Consider the following 20,388-nt stretch of genomic DNA (forward strand, 5'->3'; position numbering starts at 1 on the left):
AAATTAACAGTTTTAGATATACATGGTGGGCCATTAGTGTGAGAAAGTAAAATAACTCCCTTGTTACTCATAATACAGAAAAAAAGTTTACATAAAAGTTGTACAGAATTAAGAAACCTAAACTACAAAATTAATTTGAAATATTCAGGGCGATGAGTAAAAACGGGACATGCCAAATATTACATTTTTTAAATGGATTACCCTATATATTTTTAAACATATGTATTTCTGAGAAAATTCTATATATGGCAATATAAACAGTAACATTTTAGTGCGGGGTTGCCATGTTATGTAGAAAATTCTTCGAATTTTGGAAAAAACATGACCTCGAAGAAGTATTAAATTTCAACTACTAACACTTGGAACAAAATAATTAAACAGAGTTATAGGCAAATGTTAGACACAGACTTCTGTATTAGCTAATACCGATATTTTATACAGGGCATTTTTTATAATACGGCCATTTTTAGAAAGTTCAAACTTGGTTTTCTAAAGTTTTTCAAATGTATTTTATTGTTAGTAAAATGTGTTGCAATGTAGCATGTAAGTTTTGTTTCTACAGTTTTTGTAGAACATAAAACCCATAAGTAATTGTGATTCATCGTATATTTAAATTATTATAAATTATTACCTCAAAAATGAACTTTAGTCACATTTAATGTACCAGTTAATAATTAATTACTATTACTAAATCTATTAAGTAAATTAGGATCTACACAGATGATTATACTAAATTTATCTTTATAACGAACGTTCAAATAAAAACGTGGTCAAGTTGGTTCTGAAAATTTGAACGTAGGGCGTAGCGTATAGCAAATGAACTTAAACGTCATCTGTCAAAGCGCTATATCGCCGCTATCAATTTGAATATTTTCGTTTTAAAAAGCGTTTAAAATGGTGTTTTCTCAAGAACAAAAAGTGTTTATCATAGAGTCCTACTTTAGAAATGGACGCAAGATTGATGGAATATGGAAGTATTCTATTGAGGAATGTTTCATAGAATTTCAAAATCAATTTCCCGGCGTTGTTGAGTACAAAATTTTTCAAAGTGCAGTTCAGCGTTGTGTTAATGTTTTTCGTGAAACGGGCAGTGTAACAAGAAAAGAAGGAAGCGGCCGACCTAAAAAGCGGACTGAAGAATTAAAAGAAAATGTCCAACAAATAATGGAAAATGCGCCAAGAACTTCTGTACGTGTTTTATCACAAATGGTGGGAGTATCAGTCGGTACCTGCCACACAGTGTTAAAAAAAGATTTGCGTTTGTTCTCCTATCGTTTAACTTGTCAGCAAGAACTTCATGAAGTTGATTTTCCGCGACGGGCTGTATTTTGTGAATGGTTTTTAAACAACTACGGTGAACTTCATAATATCACCTTTTTTTCTGATGAAGCCTGGTTTCATTTAAGTGGTTACGTAAACTCACAGAATATGAGAATGTGGTCTTCTGAAAAACCAGATAACTTTTTTGTCGAGGGCCCTCTACACGCTCAAAAAATTGGAGTTTGGTGTGCTCTCAATCGAAGGAGGATTTATGGACCTATTTTTTTTAATGGTACTCTTACTGCGCAAAGGTATAGAGAAGAAATTATCGCTCCTTTTGTTAACCAGCTGGAAGAAAACGAAATTACAAACTTTTACTTTCAACAAGATGGCGCAAGGGCACATACGGCAGGCGAGACGATGAATATGTTGAGGGAAGTTTTCCAAAATCGACTAATAAGTCTCAATGCTGAACATGAATTTCCACCGAGGTCATGTGATATTACGCCGTGTGATTTCTTTTTGTGGCCTTACCTTAAAAACACTATTTTTGAACTGCCTATTCCTGATTTAAACCATCTGCAGGCTCGACTTATAGACAAGATTCGTGAAATTAACAATACCCCGAGCATCTTAGAAAATGTCTTTAATTCTTTGAGGAACAGGTGTGAAAAGTGCTTGGAACAAGGAGGGGGACACTTTCAGCAGCTGCTTTAATTTATTGTTATAACAAGGAGGGGGACACTTTCCGCAGCTCCTTTAATTGTTTGTTATTGTTATCACGATTATTCTTTAAAATAAAGTTATATAGTCATTAACGTTATTGAAACTGACAACTGCTATACAGCTCGTTGAGAAATGAGGTTAAGTTGGTCGCTATAAGCTACTCCCTACGTCCAATGTGTCAGAGCCAACTTCGGCCACTTTTTTATTTGAACGCTCGTTACTTCATACAAATTTAGTTCAGCATATAATTTTAAAAACAGTATTTATGGAAAATATTAGATAGTAACTTCGATTTTATTATCAAAAAACGTTACATTTAGGAAAACCAAGAAAAGATGCAGTAGAATATTTCGCTTAATCTTTAATATCATTGATTGTCGTTCATTTCACTAGAACTACTACTGAAAACTCGACCAATAACTAAAAAATCAGAAACTTCGTACTGACTTTTACATGTAAATTTAAACAGTCGATTAACATTACGGCCTGGAATGGAGACCTCCAGTCTCAAACTGAAAAGTAAAATGTGGGTGGTGATCGTTGAGTTTCGGGCTAGTCCGTGAGCCTTCAGGGCAGGTGTGCGACCTGCAAGTGACCTGTGACCTCCCATCATAGCCGCCTTAGACACAATGCTGTACGTACGTTGATCCGCAATGTTAAAACTTCAATATATTATGTAGATGAGAGCCGAGAGAATGTATGAAATGTACGACTGTACGGTTAAGAAAGGAACTTTCAATCAGTTTTTAAAACCAATGGTGAAATAACTATATAACAAAACACCGTATTATAATGCAAAATATATTTGAAATCGTTGGATGAAATGGAAATATTTGCTATATGATTTATCTGCTTTAATGTAGCATAATATATGGAAATTTTAAGATAAGACACTAAACTTTTAGTTAAGACACTAGAACAGAAAGGATAAATCAATACAGTTAATTAAATAGTTTAAATTCTCAAGGAAAGTTTTATGCATTTTTTTAAATACTCATCGCTCGTATGAAAATAAACCTATTTATAGTCCGTACGACATTTGTTGAGATAAAATTACAAGAAGACCCCTGCGTCACTTTCTTGGGATTAACCGCATTCGACACTTGAGGTAGAAACACATTGGAGGCGTGACGTTCACCGTAGCAGCTTGCAGTGCATACTGTGCTTTGCAATTACGAAGACGTGGTGTTGATAAATTACGTTTATTATCTAAATCATTATTTCAAGGAACAGTTATAGTTAATATCTAATGCTGCTAATCGTTTCCTCTGCATTCAACGATTTTACAGAAACCTGGGAAAGTAATGATTGATTTTCAATATTTAGCTAAAATTTGTCTTTTAAATACGAATAGTTTCTACGTTTGAAGGTTTTGTAATAATGGCGTTTTACTTTAGTTTCTTGATAAAAATTTTGGATAGCACTAAATTTAATACGTTTTATGAATTACCTATTGACTAGATATAAAAATAATTGATTAAGTTTTCGGATCAAACAAATGTTTTTATAGTATCACGCAAATTTAATCTTAATTTAATTTATTCAGAATTATCAAAGGCAAGAAAGAGAAATTATACTTTGAGACATTTATATACAGGGTGATTCAGAACTTATCAAAAAAAAAAATTCTGAATGTACAGGGGACCCTTACAAATACAATTTTGTAAAGAAAAAATCAAAAAGGTCAGTTCGAAATTGAATTAAAAATACACTTCTGCACGGCACTGGAAACTGGTCCACTGTAAAACCTGACCTCGCACAATGCGACCGGTATGGCGGCGTGATAAAAACGGACAAAAACTTTCGCAAGGAAAGAAATATGTAAATAGAATTTTATCGCACCTATTTTATATCGGCAAATTCAAATGCTTTTGCTTTTATTAATTATTAATAAAATTAATTTGTGTTTTTAAAGAATAAAATCATTTGACATACCCGATGCTGCAACAGCAATTGTTCAAAATTTTATCCACTCACGTGTAAACACATTTAGGTCCGTCTTACTCACTTTCTACGAACTAACACAAATGATGTCTTGTTTCACCATAACACAAACGCTTCACCATAAATTAAAACGATATCCATCAACTCCGAGTACACGCAAACCATTTTTGACACTAACTACCCATTTGACACCAACTACTAAAAACGTATTATAAAAACCACAGATAACAGGTAAATATCGCAACGACGATTGCAAAATCCGAATTCAGTATTCGGAGTCGATGAGGCCATGTGGCGAATGATGCTAGAGACTACAGTTGTCCAGCTATGTAGTGGTTTAATGTGCTATAACTTCAATAATTTTTTTCTCAGAAACTATAAGGATTTAACAAAATTTTTTTTTACAATATTGACTCCATTTCTCATGCCGCATCTATTCCCAATTTTTTTTGGGTAAGTTGTGAATCACCCTGTATTAAAATTAGTAAACATCAAAATTATTTAAATAAAGTGAAGTCGAAAAATCAAAAATATGTTAATGCACTTGGAAAAAAAGTCATGAACTCCACATAAATTTTACAAAAAGAGGAAAATAAATAACACAGAAAAACTAAATGATTCAGCTGTTAACATTAAACGAAGATAAGTGTGTCTAATTTTTCTTTAAATTTTAATCAATGTTGGGTACAAATACTCAAAGGCGAAGTACCTAATTAAAATAGATTAACATTACCTGTATTTATATCTCATACATTTACGTGAAAGCAAATATACAAATAAATTAACCTATCATATATGACAATTTTGATAAAAAAAATCGACCATTTCAAAATGAGTTTGTCTACTGCTCATTGTGAAATTTCAAGAAAGTCACATATGTATATGTTTGTTAAAAACACTGATCCTCTGTAGATCAGGGGTTTATTTACAAGTTAGTTAAAATTAATGTCTTTTTAATAAACAAAATACATGAAATAATCAGTCATTATTGGTAATTGCCTCCTAATGATCTGGCAGTTTTCTATTCCATTCCTAAAGAAATACGGTGGTCTGGAAGAGACCAAATCAAACGCGACGTTGTTATAGAAGTAGATTCCTCAAAGACTTTCTGGCAGAGAGCTAAAGAGAAGAAAATTTGATGGAACAAGATCATGTAAATAAGGTGACTATCCCAACCAAGGTCCTGACTAGCCGCTTTTGTGATGATAACAATATCAGGGCGGAAGTTATCATGCTACAAAATAACTGAATAGTGTCTTCCCGGATTTTCTTGCATTGAAGCCTCAAGACGACGAACTTGTTGACAATAAACTTTAGCAATGCTGGTTATATTCCTTATCAATTCACAGTAGATGACGCCTTCCTTATCCCACCAGATACACAATATCAGTTTACGCGGAGGGGTACCAGTACGGGGAGTTACCGTTCTATTAATATGGTCGTAAAGGTACCATTTTTTATCTCCAGTAATATCTAGGAAAAATGAATGATGTTACTGGTGAGTTAAGCGATAACGTGCCAGCAAAGAGGTACAAATGTTGACACGCTGACTGTTGTTTTCGTTCAAAAGATGCGACTTCCATGAAATTGTCTTACGATAGGTCACAGTCCATTATTCTGATCAATTCCTAGTTGATTGACGTTAATCATCAAGAAGTAAAGCATTGAAACAATCTTTATCAAAATCAGATGGCCTTCCTCAACGTGAGGAATCGTTCTTATCAAAATGACCTTTGAAACAATAAAACCATTTTCATACTTTTCTCCGTACTTAGTACAAATTATTCTAATAACATCCGATGCATTAACTGATCTATTGAAGTAAAACAAAGTGTATGTTTCTTTTTCATAACACTTCATTTTGTTTTGCAAATTATTTACACAATCCTTGCATATATATACAACTTTGAAGACTATTCAAGTCAATCAATAGTATTAATTTCCATGGAAACCAAAAATATTATTGGATTACAAAATGGAGTGAACGATATTGTACTTTTATTACGGTGACATACAAAATATCTCAATACAACTTTTTTGGCCACTAAATAAGCGGAAGATCTATGATTAGACATCGGAAACTTTGTCGCGACAATCAAATAAATAAACAATAGTAAGCTATATTATGCTAGTAATAGTAGTACACGCACAAACGACAATGAAATGCACGACCAATGTCCCTTAGCAAAAAACTTGTATTATGCACCACCCAGGCATTTGGGTGCCGCTAGAAACGTATCGAATAAATTGATCGATGCCAAGTTTCAGATCAGAGGCAGACATGTCATATTATTGTACAATGTTGCGGATAGTGGGATTACTAAAATGTGAAGTAGTTGATGCTTCGCTACCATTAGTAAAAATAGTATCTATTAGAAACTATTAGACTACCTATTTTAGATATGCGCCTGAGTCGTCGGTAAGTGGTGAATGGTCATTTTCGTTTTTGAAATGGGTATTTACCGATCGCCTAATCGCGAAACACTTGGTATAGCTATTAATTGTTTCCTACAATAGCTTTCCTTATGAGTAAGAAATTATTATTTGTTAACTTTTGCTGGTACTTATTATTACGTACTACACATATTGAAATAAATGGAAATTATACAAGTATACAATAGAAATTTATTATGTGAAGGGATATTCAAAAATTAGTAGGGAGATAGAGAAACTTTTAAAATTGGAAATAGATAGTGAATTATGAAAGTAAAAGTATTTTACAATTTTTGTTATTTAATTATAAGTAAATAAGGTACAAATTAAAGTACAGTGGAAAAATCTTTTTATCCGTGTGCGGTATCCGGGAACCGGAGAGAAAAAAAAGTAGATTGCTTGTAATTTGAAGTATCAAAAAGTCAGGAACAGAAATAAAGTTAAATTAGAAGAAATAAAAGAAATCGTTGAAGACAAGAATTTAGATAAACTATATTTCAAAGGTTAGTTGTGAGAGAAGGCCATAGAAGAAATCATAATATTCATAACGAGACAAAATTTGGTGAAGTAAAAGAAGTTAACTGGGAATAAAATAATAAAGAAGAAAATAGTAGTATATTACTAGTATTTAGTAAGGTTAATTACCGTTATTTCAATGTCGTAGAAAATAGACAAAAGGAAAGAAGAATCAAAACGTATAATAACAAGCCAAGGAGCAGAGTTATAATATCAGACAGAAGGTTTTGCAGTAGGAAAGAAGAAAAAGAAGAAGGATAAGAAAAGGATTTCAGGACGAGCATCAAGGAGGAGGATAAAGACAGGAAATAAGACAATAGAAGGTTGTGTGAATAAGTAATAGAAACTGTGTATTAAAAATAAGTATTGTTGTTAGATATAAGAAGTTTTGGCGCAGGGTTGCGTAGGAAAAAATAGTTGTAAAAAAATATTGGAAAATATCCTATTATTATTAAACAATTATTGATATTGAAATAATTTGATTTCAATTTTATAAAATTTAAAAAATAATTTTTAGTAAATATAATACAAAATTTTAAAATCATTTTTTTTTTGTTGTTAAAAGAATATGTTTCTCTTGCAAATAAATTTAAAATTAAAAAGAAAAATATTAGGGTCATAATCAAATCAAAATTTTTGAGGATAGTAAAAATTCTTAAACAGAGCTATAAATGTATGGTATACAGGGTGAGTCAAAATTCACTCCCCAGCGGCCGGATTCTAAAATAAAAAATAAAATAAAAATGTAGAACACTAAAATCTCTAAAGCGGAGCCGTTTTCGAATAAATTATTAATTTTAGTTCAATAAATGCGCAAATTTCGACAGACTAATCAAATTGGCCGGACAAAAACAAAGAGTTTTCAATGACCACAACCATTATTGGTCTGTAAATGTTTGGATAGGTATTTTTGGGAAAAGGATCATAGGTCCATATTTTTTACCAAGAATATTGAATGGTGAAAATTACAGTAATTTTTGCGAGAACATTTTGCCAGGTTTGATAGAAGATATTCCTCTACAACAACGTGCAACTATGTGGTTGCAGCATGCCACATTACAAGTACGACATATTTTGAACCTAATAAATGGATTGGACGAGGCGGACCAACACCAGGGCCACCCCGGTCTCCTGACTTGATTCCGATAGACTTTTGGTTATGGGGATACATAAAAGAAAAGGTTTATTTTACTGTGCATGTTGGCAGGATTCATGAAGCAGTAGCGGAAATAAATGAAACTAATTTCTGTTCTGTTGCCAGGAGTTTCTACCACAGATTGCAGAAGTGTATTAACGAAAATGGTAATGGTTTTGAAGGTTAGCCAAAGCCAGAAGGATCTTCGTTTTTGCTATTTCTTATTTTGTATGAATTTAAATGGTGGATTTTAATGGTGTTAATATTAAACAAAAAAATATATAAATTTGAATTTTTCTTTACAAAATTTTCCGAAAACGGCTCCGCTTTCGAGATTTTAGTATTCTACATTTTTGTTTTATTTTTTATGTTAGAATATATATCCGGCTGCTGGGGAGTGAATTTTGACTCACCCTGTATAACAAATAGTAACAAATAGACCGGCGCTCATTAAGTACCACTGATATATTGATAATATAAATGGCAAGTAAATAATAACATAAAACAAATAAAACTATCCAATAACAATTTTAACACCTAGTGATCATAACAATATAGTTCATGGTAAGTTCCATGTGAAGCGTTTAGTGTAGAAAAATAGGCACTGCCCCTTTTTGTTTCATATTTACTGCTTTCATATCGGTCGATAGCCGCACGGTTTAAGGCGTCAGTACTTAAATCGATGTGTCGATCTGCCCGGGTTTCGAATCTCGCGGCCGGCAGACCGTAGATTAACTATGCTTGTACGGAGGATTGGCATCCTCTGTGCAGGTATGGTAGGGTGGAAAAATGTTGGCTTGGGTCAATGTGAGAGATTGACACCGGTTGGCATTTGACCACCCTCCTAATTAATGAGGTTTTCCAGGTTTCCCTCATTCCTGCACTGAATGGTGGTTAGGGCCTACCAACATAAGTCGTTCCTGGGCGCAAATGCGGCCTGCGTAATAATAATATGCCGCCTCCTCTCCCGCACAAGTCTCCGACTTCTGGGTTAATTCTCGTTGTTAGAATGAGGAGTAGAGATATTATTATATTATACTATTATGAAAATACTTACACATATATAATCTTATAATGTAAAGAGTGCAGTTCTAAGGGAACGTCAACGGTTATTTCTCTTTTGAATAAAATTTAATAAAACGAAACCCAACCCTAAGCCACCCCTGTACCACATTGCTGCCGCCCTAACATTTCCGACCTCTGGATATGATAAAGAAGTTTTTTTAAGTCACTAACATAGAACAATCACTAACAGATTAAAAAAAAGAGTAAAAAGTACTAGAAGCCCATCAGGACGTTACAGCACAATAACAATTGCAAAACTGATGTTGATAATGGCCAATTTTTTTAAATTAGAACACAGTTAAATTAGATATGTTAAAATAATACAATTTATGCCTTTTTTCTATGGGAAAAATCTAACAAAAGAATAAATTATAATTTGACCAAACTTGAATAAAAATTCAATAAATATTAACTGAAGAGAATTTAAAAAATTAAAGTAGCTAAATAAGTAAAAAACTACAAGAACAGAAAATGCAACCACCTAATTGTTAATTTAATATATTTACCTAATTTGCAGGAAATGTTGAAGGGAATATTTTAAATAACTAACAGAACATTGTAATTGTCTTAAGTGTTTTTCATATTTTTAACTAATTATGTTGCGAGGAACAACTACTCTGCACATTACAGGATTTGAATTATACCTGAAATGTCCAGTAAACAGCTAATATATAACACATTATTTATAAGTTTTATCCCACCCACACTTAAAAGATGCCTTCTATACATTTGCAAATTTTCTTTTTTTACATGGATCACTCATTTTCATTTTATAGGAAAATGGAACATGTCTTTTAGCTTCAATGTACGTTTTAAACAATATAGTTCGAAGTTTTTAAAAAAGGTAATGCAGTAATTAAATTTTAACGACGACACAATATTTATTAGAGTTGAAACGCCTGCCGATGCGAAGTTCCACTATTTTATCAAGGAGACATATGCACTGTAGGTAGAAGCTGAAATGATCACACACCGTTTGAAATCTATTTTCACACGACGTATATGGCGGTAGATGCTGATATCATCACCATAATAGAATATCGTTCCGGATTACCTTCAGCCATAAGCTTTCTAATTTCTTGCCTTTAATAGTAACGTAACAATAAAGTCCATCATGCAACCATAAACTGGTACTGTATGAATAAAATACATTTTTATCCTCACCCTAATATTGCGTGTCGCTCCTACAGTCACAGTATTATATATATTTCCATTTATATTAAGTATAATATTATATCTAAGATCTGCATGTTCTTAACGTTTACACCTTGTACTGTAAAGTAAATGTACACTTTAGCAAGAAATTATACCTATCTATAAACAATCTAAACCTGACAATTTCAGTTCCTCGACAGGGGCGTGCGCGAAAAGAAACTTGTAATATAAAATTATTTATAAGTAACATAAGTTTTTTAACATACGAATCAATTTAACATTTCCATCTCGGTATTCTGTTACTATTGTAAGAATATGATGTAATGGGGAAGTTTTTCATTCTTCTAAAGAAATATCTTTTCAAATTATCGATCGTTTTGAGCATTAGACGAACATGGTTTTTTTAATTAATTAACATTAAAATTAATGTGAAAGGTTAAAAGCATTTGTATATAATGTGTAGAAAATTTCTACTATATTTTCATTTGGCCCACAACATATTTTAATTATTTATGTCCTCAAACAATTTTATTATATTGATGGTAAATTTCGTGTTGTTTCGTTTCAAAAGGTCTCCAAAATTCCATGTAATAATATTAGTAAACAAAATATTCCATTTATTTCTCCCTTTCGCAATTGTAATATGAATGATTAATAGACGCTGCCTACAATAAATTAAAATTACCTGAATCACATCAAATTCCGCATTGCTGCACTGCACTGCTAGGCAATTTGTCAACCACTTGTCAACAACTGAGATTTCTTGCCCAGTCGCCCAGTGCGGCTGTGTTATACGCTGTTTGCCCGAGCATCCATTCTTCAACCGAGCGTATACATTTCTACCACTTCAACGTTTAGTTCGACTAGACCTGTATACGGGTATGGCTAAATAAATATGGGAAGTTCTTTAACTATTTCAATGCCGAGTTGCTGCGTCAGCGACCAAACCTGGTACATACTGCGAACCTTTTGGTTCTTCAATCGAAATCGGAAAGACTATACAATAGGTGTTGATAAAAATAATATAAAGTATCAGTTTGTAGTAATTTTGAAACAATCGTCAATGTTTTGTATACCTTGTTTAACATTATATATAGTGTTGCTAGGAGAATTTCACATATGTGGCCTCTATGATGTACAGTAAAAACAATTCAAAATGTTTTTGAGTTTTTTTGGAATTCCTTTATTCTCTATCATGTAATGTATTTTGAACTAATTTTGTTCTTTGGGTTTGCCCTCTATTATTTCAAATACTTTTTTTATTATTCCGTATTATGACTTTGTAACTCTTCTAAGCGAAACTTACTTTGCATTTAATTAATCCTTAATTATTTCCGTCACTGTTACTTTTATTTAAATTTATTTTTTTAAATATTGATCCATGTTGGAATCAATTCTATTTATTATTATTTATACCATTGCACACAATGAGTAAAGAAAAAATCATTATTCGTTGATTATATATTAAGTATATATTATATATTACATATTATACAGGGTGTTAAGTATGTAAAATAAATTTAACAGACGATTATCTGAATGATTTTAAGACAAAAAGTTCATATAAATATTGATCCGCAGATGTTTCGTTTTCAAGATTAAACAAAGTGTTAAACTTTTGTAAAAAAATTGCTATTTCGTAAATATCTTAAACATTCTGTATCCGATTTTGTTGTAATTTGGCAGTGTTATTTGTACTTTGTTATTTAGATGTTACATGTTATTAATAAAAAATTATAAAAAATGATAATTTCCAAAAGAAATTTTTCCCCATGTTTCTTGTGTGGTCTAGGCATATGCAATTAAGAGGATTTGATTTTTTTTCTACAAAAGTTAATCAAGATACAAAAAACATTCAAGAGACAAAAAAGTTGTATTTTTAGTTGCTTAATTCAAAAAATATATAAAAATTACAAAAAAGTCAGTGGCGTTTTTGTCAAAAATATTCGTTAAGGTACCCCTCGGGACGCCACTGGACTTAATAAATCTAATCAAGTTAGGGTTAAATTAGCCCCTTAACACTACAAATAATACTACCAAATTACAACAAAATTGGATACAGAGTGTTTAAGATATTTACGAAATAGCAATTTTTTACAAAAGTTTAACACCCTGTATTTTGAAAACGAAGCATCTGCGGACCAATGCTTATATGAACTTTTCGTCTTAAAATCACTCAAATAATCGTCTGTTGAATTTATTGTACATACTTAATTAACACCCTGTATATTTACGGAAATATATTTTTTCAACTCTTAATAATGGTGTCACGATAATATTCTATATTTTGGCTTGTCAAAAGTAATCATTATTATTATTAATGTTATTACTATAATTCTATTGTTGTTTCACTATCTGTTATGTTTTTCTCTGCTATATATTTTTAAATGTACTTATACTTATTTTGCTAAACTTTGTGTTATTTTATTAATACTCTAATCATAACTATAAGCATATCAGTGGTAATATATTGTTTTCTATCATCGGAAAATAAACAGGTTGCCCCACATACATGGTACAGGCCGTTAACAGGGTAAGTAAAGAAAAAACAAAAACAGACTTCTTATTAAACAGACTACAACTTTTACTTTAATGTTTAAAATACCCTTTCGAATGGTCCTCGTAAATTTTTTTCAATCTATTAAAGCTTTATTGTTCACAAAAAGCGTAAATTACTCGTGCAGAATTTACATTTTTTCGATATTAATTCAAAAAAATTTAAGTGATTAAAAATAAAGTATTTAAAGCAAAAATGATATACTATAGGAATAATCTAATATTTAAATCTTGAATCTTGAATCGTTTGTTTAAAACATTATGGAATAAAGGGTTTCTGAATGGTTATTTGATTTTCTTAGCAACTGTAAATTCAGGGTCGATGAAGATAGCAGTTGTTTCGAAATTAAAAATATTTGAAGTGGTGTTCCCCAGGTCTCTCCTTTAGGCCCCTCATTACACCTGATTTATCCATCTGATGTAGATACTTGCAATGTTAATTTTAAATATTCTCTCTATGTCGATGACTCCAAAATATTTGGAAACCCTTTTACGGACTATCATCAGTACAACTTGATCTTTCACGAATTGCTCGGTAGACCGAAACTGGTTGATTCCCATTAATTTTAATAAATATGTTGTCTTGCCTATTGGGAAGAATATCTCTCATACCAAATATTGCTTGTTGAAGTTGAAGTTTACATCTTTCTTGATCTTTCAACGTGCTACATCAAGTGTTATTGTTAATCTAAATTAGCATGATTTGCTAACTTTGAATCTGGGTGAGATCAAACGTAAACATTATTTCATATCTTAATTGTTATTCAGTGCCTACTGGCACAAATCATGCTAGAGCTATTTCTTACAACATCATTGGTTAAAACGCGTTAATATTCAGATCAAGCACAACTTTCCTTTATTTCATATATTCCGCTTTGAGGAATTTGGCATCTACGCCGCTGGATCTTTCATTCCATTAGAGATACTGAATGCTTTATGTGCACGTCATCAACACAGAGTTGTGTTACGTACACTTGCGGCAAGAGAGCCTCTTCTGACGTAACTGCAGCATCTTCAGATAGCGAGCGCGTGTCTAGCAACCTCCTTGAGGGTATGTAGGAGGTACCGATCGTGGGAAACACGTTGAAGATGATGTTAACCGTTTTACAGAGTTATACCCTCTACCTCTCATTATCTATGGGCATAGGCAAATTAGCGTAGGTGGTAATTTGGAAAATTATGTAATGTTTCAGCAAGTGGTCTCTCAAAATCTGTTTGTTAATTGTTTTATACGATTATTTCCTGTAATTAAATTACTTAATGGACTTCAAATATACTGAATAATCGACCTAAACTCTGAAATTTGCTCAACTTTAAGGCAGAGGGATAAAAAAAATTAATACCTAAACTAATATAGAAAACTGTAACAATCAAACTATAAAACTGTAAATTTTTATTGGTATTTCATAATTTTTTGACCGTCCCTTGTTTGTTTTTACTTTTTATTGCATATTAAGTGCTTTCAAACCTGTTTTACCTTTACCAATTTTTGAGCAAATAAATTCAGGAAATTGTAGCTTCCATTAATTGTCAAAGAAATTGGAGAGGAGAGAACTGCTTCTCATTTATAGAGAATCCATATACACAGAATAACTATTCCTTATTTTCAGAAATGATGGAGGGCAATTCTTCAGTATCGAGATAAACTGAAATAAATTGGAAAAGTACAAGCTGAATTATAGCAACCTTTGAAAAACAACAACTATTTTCATAGTTGTCATTTTACGTATCACAAAATAGTCTTCATTAGATAAATCAGCGTTTGATTGAAAATGCATCATTTTACAAATATTGAATTAGCACACACAAGATGTATGAATGCCTACGGAGCAGCTTAAGGTAATGCTAACGAAGCAAGGCGAATTTATGCGGAGCAACATCCTCAGCGTCATATTTCCTGTCATACATCATTTTCAAGATTGGATCAGCGTATTCGAGATACTGGTGAATTCCAAGTAAAGGAAATAGATTCGGGAGCCAATCGTACTGTCCGAAATGTTGACTTTGAGGACCAAGTTGTGCAATAATTTGAAAGTAATCCGAAAACTGGTGCCATCGCCCATGCTACACATCTATATGGAGGGTGTTAAAGAAATACCAGAAGCATCCATTTCACATTCAAAAAGTGCAATCGTTGATGCAATTTCAGCTGATTATCCCAACAGAGTTCAATTTGTCGAATGGTATTTGAATAAAATGAATGGTGAATCAAAATTTTCAAGGAGTGTACTAAGATGGCTATTTTAATACACCACAATAGTCGCACTTTGAGCGAAGAAAACCCTCACGCCATTTACAGGTTACATCATTAATGGAAGTTCTCTCTTAATATCTGAACTGGGATTGTTGACTATTATGTAGTGGAACCATATTTACTACTTGCACGGTATGAAACATAAAAAAGAAGATTCCACAAAAAAATCAGCAAAGTTGCAACAGCGGCAAAGTTCAAGTTTAATGATTATAAAAATGTGAAAAATGACAAATCAAAGGATTACTAAGCAGTCAAAGAAAAGAAGAAAGCTGATTTAAGTGGTAGTTAAGTTTTAATAATTTACTAAAAATAAAGTTTTTAAAAATATATTAGAACGGTCTCATACATATAGTGATTTTTTTCAAATAAAATTGAATTGCAAAAATATACTTTTATTATTTGTCTGTCAAAATATACACCATGATTATTCAATAAAACTATTAATATTTGAAAAATTTCTATTTTTGTGAGTATTACAATATTTCTTCAAAATGGGATTAAGCTACTTTACCTTACTTGTGGTAAGAATATACAGAATATACAGAATATACAGAAAAAAACTACAAAATGGTTCATTCTAGAAAAACTGTAGGCATTTTTTTTTAATACAATTTTAAATGCTGTGTAAGTTTCTAAAATCTAAAACTCATTTGCTTGCAAAAAAGCTCCTAAGATTTTTGTGAAGCAAATAATTTTGGTGTTAATTTTAGTATGTTGAAGGCTTATTTTAAATTTAAGAAAATAACCAAATAATTAATAGCTTCTGAAATAAATTGAGACATATTTTTTATTAGAAATACTAACCGTTAGCTTACAAGGTATTCAGTGGCGTCGAAATTATAGAGATTTTAGTAACAATCGTTCCCGGTGTTTCCACTACTAGCTGATTGACAGATTCTGTAGCAACTGAGTGAATTTTTGCTCACAGTTGGTCATTAATTCATCAGTTTCATTAATCTAAGCAGATTTTCTTTAAATTTTAATGATCAGTATTCTATTCTACTACCTATGTTTATACAATTTTTTTCATAGAATGTGGTCTTTAATAATTGCAAAAACAAAAATGAACATGCTTTTTAATATCAAATACCTAAAGACAAGCTAGTTATTTCACATCGAACTAATGAAAAAATATGTACCTGACATATCGAAATTATTAAATAACGTTGCAAACCTTCCAAGAAATTTTCTTGTTTCTAATACCTAGTTATAACATTACTTTGAATAATGAAAGCAGATGGTGGTTGTGATTCATGNTAGCGCCTTTAAAACGTTATTTGAGCTCTGACATTAAATTAGTATTGGTCGAATCCTTAGTTCTGTCTCATCTAAATTACTGTGATTATGTTTATGGTCCTTTACTTACAAATGCTGATAAATTTAAACTGCAAAAAATTCAAAATTGGTGCATGCGTTTTGTCACATATATACCCTTTCTTCACCATGTTACTCCCTTTATTAGACAGTTCGGTAAATTAAGACTCAGTGAAAGACGTTATGTTCATTTTTGTGTTTTTGTAAATAAGATACTGTGTAATACAACTCCTGACTATCTTTATGAGAAGTTGGTTTGGCGACATGATGTACATGATCGTCAGCTTCGTAATTTACACGATTTGCAAATAATGCGTCATCGAACTGAATATTTTAGATGTTCATTTACCTATTTAGCAGGTATGATATTAAATAATGTACTGGTGCCTCAAGACTTAACACTCCGTAATGCAGCTCTGATTAAGAAACGCATTCGTGAGTTGGTCATGGAAAACGATAACTCCACGAATGCTGCTGTTTTTTAGTTTTAGCTTTTTAATTTTTGACTTAATATTAGTATTAATATAATATGCGTGTGTGTGCGAGTGTGAGTCTGACTATACTACGTATTTGTATGTGTATTGCACAAGCATGTATGAGTGTTGTGTATGTATATGTAAGTTATACTGTTTTTTACATTGTTTTAATAACACTTTATAATTTATTTATATTATTGCTTTTAATATGTGTAAGTTACTTGACTTTCTGAGGGGTAGGCTAATTATCAGTTATCTGTGTCTAGTCCTTTTGTGTATAGGTTGTATATTGTCTTATAACTATGCACAATAAATATTTTTTTACATTTACATTTACATTTTACATTTACAAGAGATGGCTATTTTAATACACCACAATAGTCGCACTTTGAGTGAAGAAAATCCTCACGCCGTTCACAGGTTACATCATTAATGGAAGTATTCTGTTAATATCTGAACTGGAATTGTTGACTATTATGTAGTGGGACCATATTTACTACTTGCACGGTGGTCATGTGTATAGGATATTTCTGCAACATAGTCTACCAGAATTGCTTGAAAATGACCCACTTAATATTCGAAGAAGTATGTTTAGCAGCATGATGATGCACCATCATACTTTGGATTAAATTGCCGAAATGATCTAAATGTACAATTTCCAAATGGATGGATCTGAAGAGGGGGAAGCGATTTCTAGGTCTGCACGTTCACCAAATATGACTTCAGTTGATTTTTGTATTTGGGGTCATATTAAATCACTGCTTTATTAGACACCTGTTAATACAGAAGAAGAGTTAGTTGCTCGAATTATTCTAGCGTCTGATGATATTTGTGAATATCCGCAGCTATTTCAAAGAATTCGGCAGATGATTACACATCGTTACAACTTGTGTATCGAAAATGGTGGTCGTAACTTCCAACAATTTTTATAAAGTTTGATGTAGTATTACTTTTTAACAAATAACTTAACTGATTCAATTTAGTAAGTTACTACTATTTCCTGTTGTAATTCAGATTGTTTTTAAAGATTTCCAGTTTATCTTAACACCGAGAAATTTCCAGACACATAATATAATAACCATGAAATTTTAAAAAAATCACATTTATTTAAATATCTTTTACGATATTTGATGCAGCATAATTCAAATATTTAAAGTTCTGTGAAATTCACGCCGATACGTTTGTTACTAGTTTAATTTGAAAAATTTATATTTTCAACGGATTAAGTAAATTTTGGTTTCTGATATTATTCTTAAACAGCTAATACACAGGGAATTCAGTACCGATACTCTTCCATTGATTAATAGACCCCACTTAACCTCAATGTAAAATATTTTAAAATGTTATCGTTTCCAAATAAGAGGCTTCTATTATGAAAGGGTCTCGTATTAGGACCCAGTAACTTTATAGAACAACTTTTCAGGCGAACTCTCCTAGTCGCAGTGAACAAACAACCAAATGATATTGACGATTAAAGCAGTTAAAATACATGTCATGGGCTACGGAACAGCGGCAAAATATGTTAGTGTTCCAATAGGTACCCTTGAACATTATGATAACAAGAATTTCTCACCAAAGTTAATGGTTTCTGGGACACTTGGTAGAAATCCTACTCTAGGCAAAGATATCGCGGATGAGTTATTCTAATACTGTCTCGAGGGGAGACCTGTACTCACCGAAAAGACTCCACGTCTAGAAGCTTCAGAAAATTCCAATGACACAGAGGACGCTCAAATCGTCTACGCCCAGAAGCTTCAGTAGATTCCAGTGACGCTGAAGATGATACAAATCATTCACGTCCAGGAAATTCAAAAGATTCCAGTGACACTGAAGACCTTCAAAACCACGTCCAGGAAAGTTAAAAAGGCCGGTGCACATGCTGGAAATGTAACTTTTATTATGTTCTCTCTATATAAGTATGAAACATAAAAAAGAAGATTCCACAAAAAAATGAGCAAAGTTGCAACAGCGGCAAAGTTCAAGTTTAATGATTATAAAAATGTGAAAAATGACAAATCAAAGGATTACTAAGCAGTCAAAGAAAAGAAGAAAGCTGATTTAAGTGGTAGTTAAGTTTTACTAATTTACTAAAAATAAAGTTTTTGAAAATATATTAGTACGGTCTCATACATATAGTGATTTTTTTCAAATAAAATTGAATTGCAAAAATATACTTTTATTATTTGTCTGTCAAAATATACACCATGATTNTACTAAGCAGTCAAAGAAAAGAAGAAAGCTGATTTAAGTGGTAGTTAAGTTTTAATAATTTACTAAAAATAAAGTTTTTAAAAATATATTAGAACGGTCTCATACATATAGTGATTTTTTTCAAATAAAATTGAATTGCAAAAATATACTTTTATTATTTGTCTGTCAAAATATACACCATGATTATTCAATAAAACTATTAATATTTGAAAAATTTCTATTTTTGTGAGTATTACAATATTTCTTCAAAATGGGATTAAGCTACTTTACCTTACTTGTGGTAAGAATATACAGAATATACAGAATATACACAAAAAAACTACAAAATGGTTCACTCTAGAAAAACTGTAGGCATTTTTTTTTAATACAATTTTAAATGCTGTGTAAGTTTCTAAAATCTAAAACTCATTTGCTTGCAAAAAAGCTCCTAAGATTTTTGTGAAGCAAATAATTTTGGTGTTAATTTTAGTATGTTGAAGTATTATAGGCTTATTTTAAATTTAAGAAAATAACCAAATAATTAATAGCTTCTGAAATAAATTGAGACATATTTTTTATTAGAAATACTAACCGTTAGCTTACAAGGTATTCAGTGGCGTCGAAATTATAGAGATTTTAGTAACAATCGTTCCCGGTGTTTCCACCACTAGCTGATTGACAGATTCTGTAGCAACTGAGTGAATTTTTGCTCACAGTTGGTCATTAATTCATCAGTTTCATTAATCTAAGCAGATTTTTTTTAAATTTTAATGATCAGTATTCTATTCTACTACCTATGTTTATACAATTTTTTTCATAGAATGTGGTCTTTAATAATTGCAAAAACAAAAATGAACATGCTTTTTAATATCAAATACCTAAAGACAAGCTAGTTATTTCACATCGAACTAATGAAAAAATATGTACCTGACATATCGAAATTATTAAATAACGTTGCAAACCTTCCAAGAAATTTTCTTGTTTCTAATACCTAGTTATAACATTACTTTGAATAATGAAAACAGATGGTGGTTGTGATTCATGTTATATGTATGTTTGCTCTCTTATAACATTTGTATTTCTACACCAATGTGTACACCAACTATATTCTAGACTTATTGTATATTAAAAAACAGCATTTCGTAAATTTGTTGTTTTTGAATTGTGATTGATTTTCCAAAATACTCTACCGTTGAAATTGTGGAGTCTAGCATCTCCACCAATGGTTGACATATTTGTATAAACTTATTACAGATTACCAATTATTACAGATATTCTTCTATTAATCAGCAGAACATTATTAATTATTTCACAATTTAACCAAACCTAAATAATTCGTTTTGAGAAAAAGAGAATATTTAAAA

This window comes from Anoplophora glabripennis, unplaced genomic scaffold (assembly GCF_000390285.2).
Source record: "Anoplophora glabripennis isolate ALB-LARVAE unplaced genomic scaffold, Agla_2.0 scaffold464, whole genome shotgun sequence".
In the NCBI taxonomy this organism is placed as follows: domain Eukaryota; kingdom Metazoa; phylum Arthropoda; class Insecta; order Coleoptera; family Cerambycidae; genus Anoplophora; species Anoplophora glabripennis.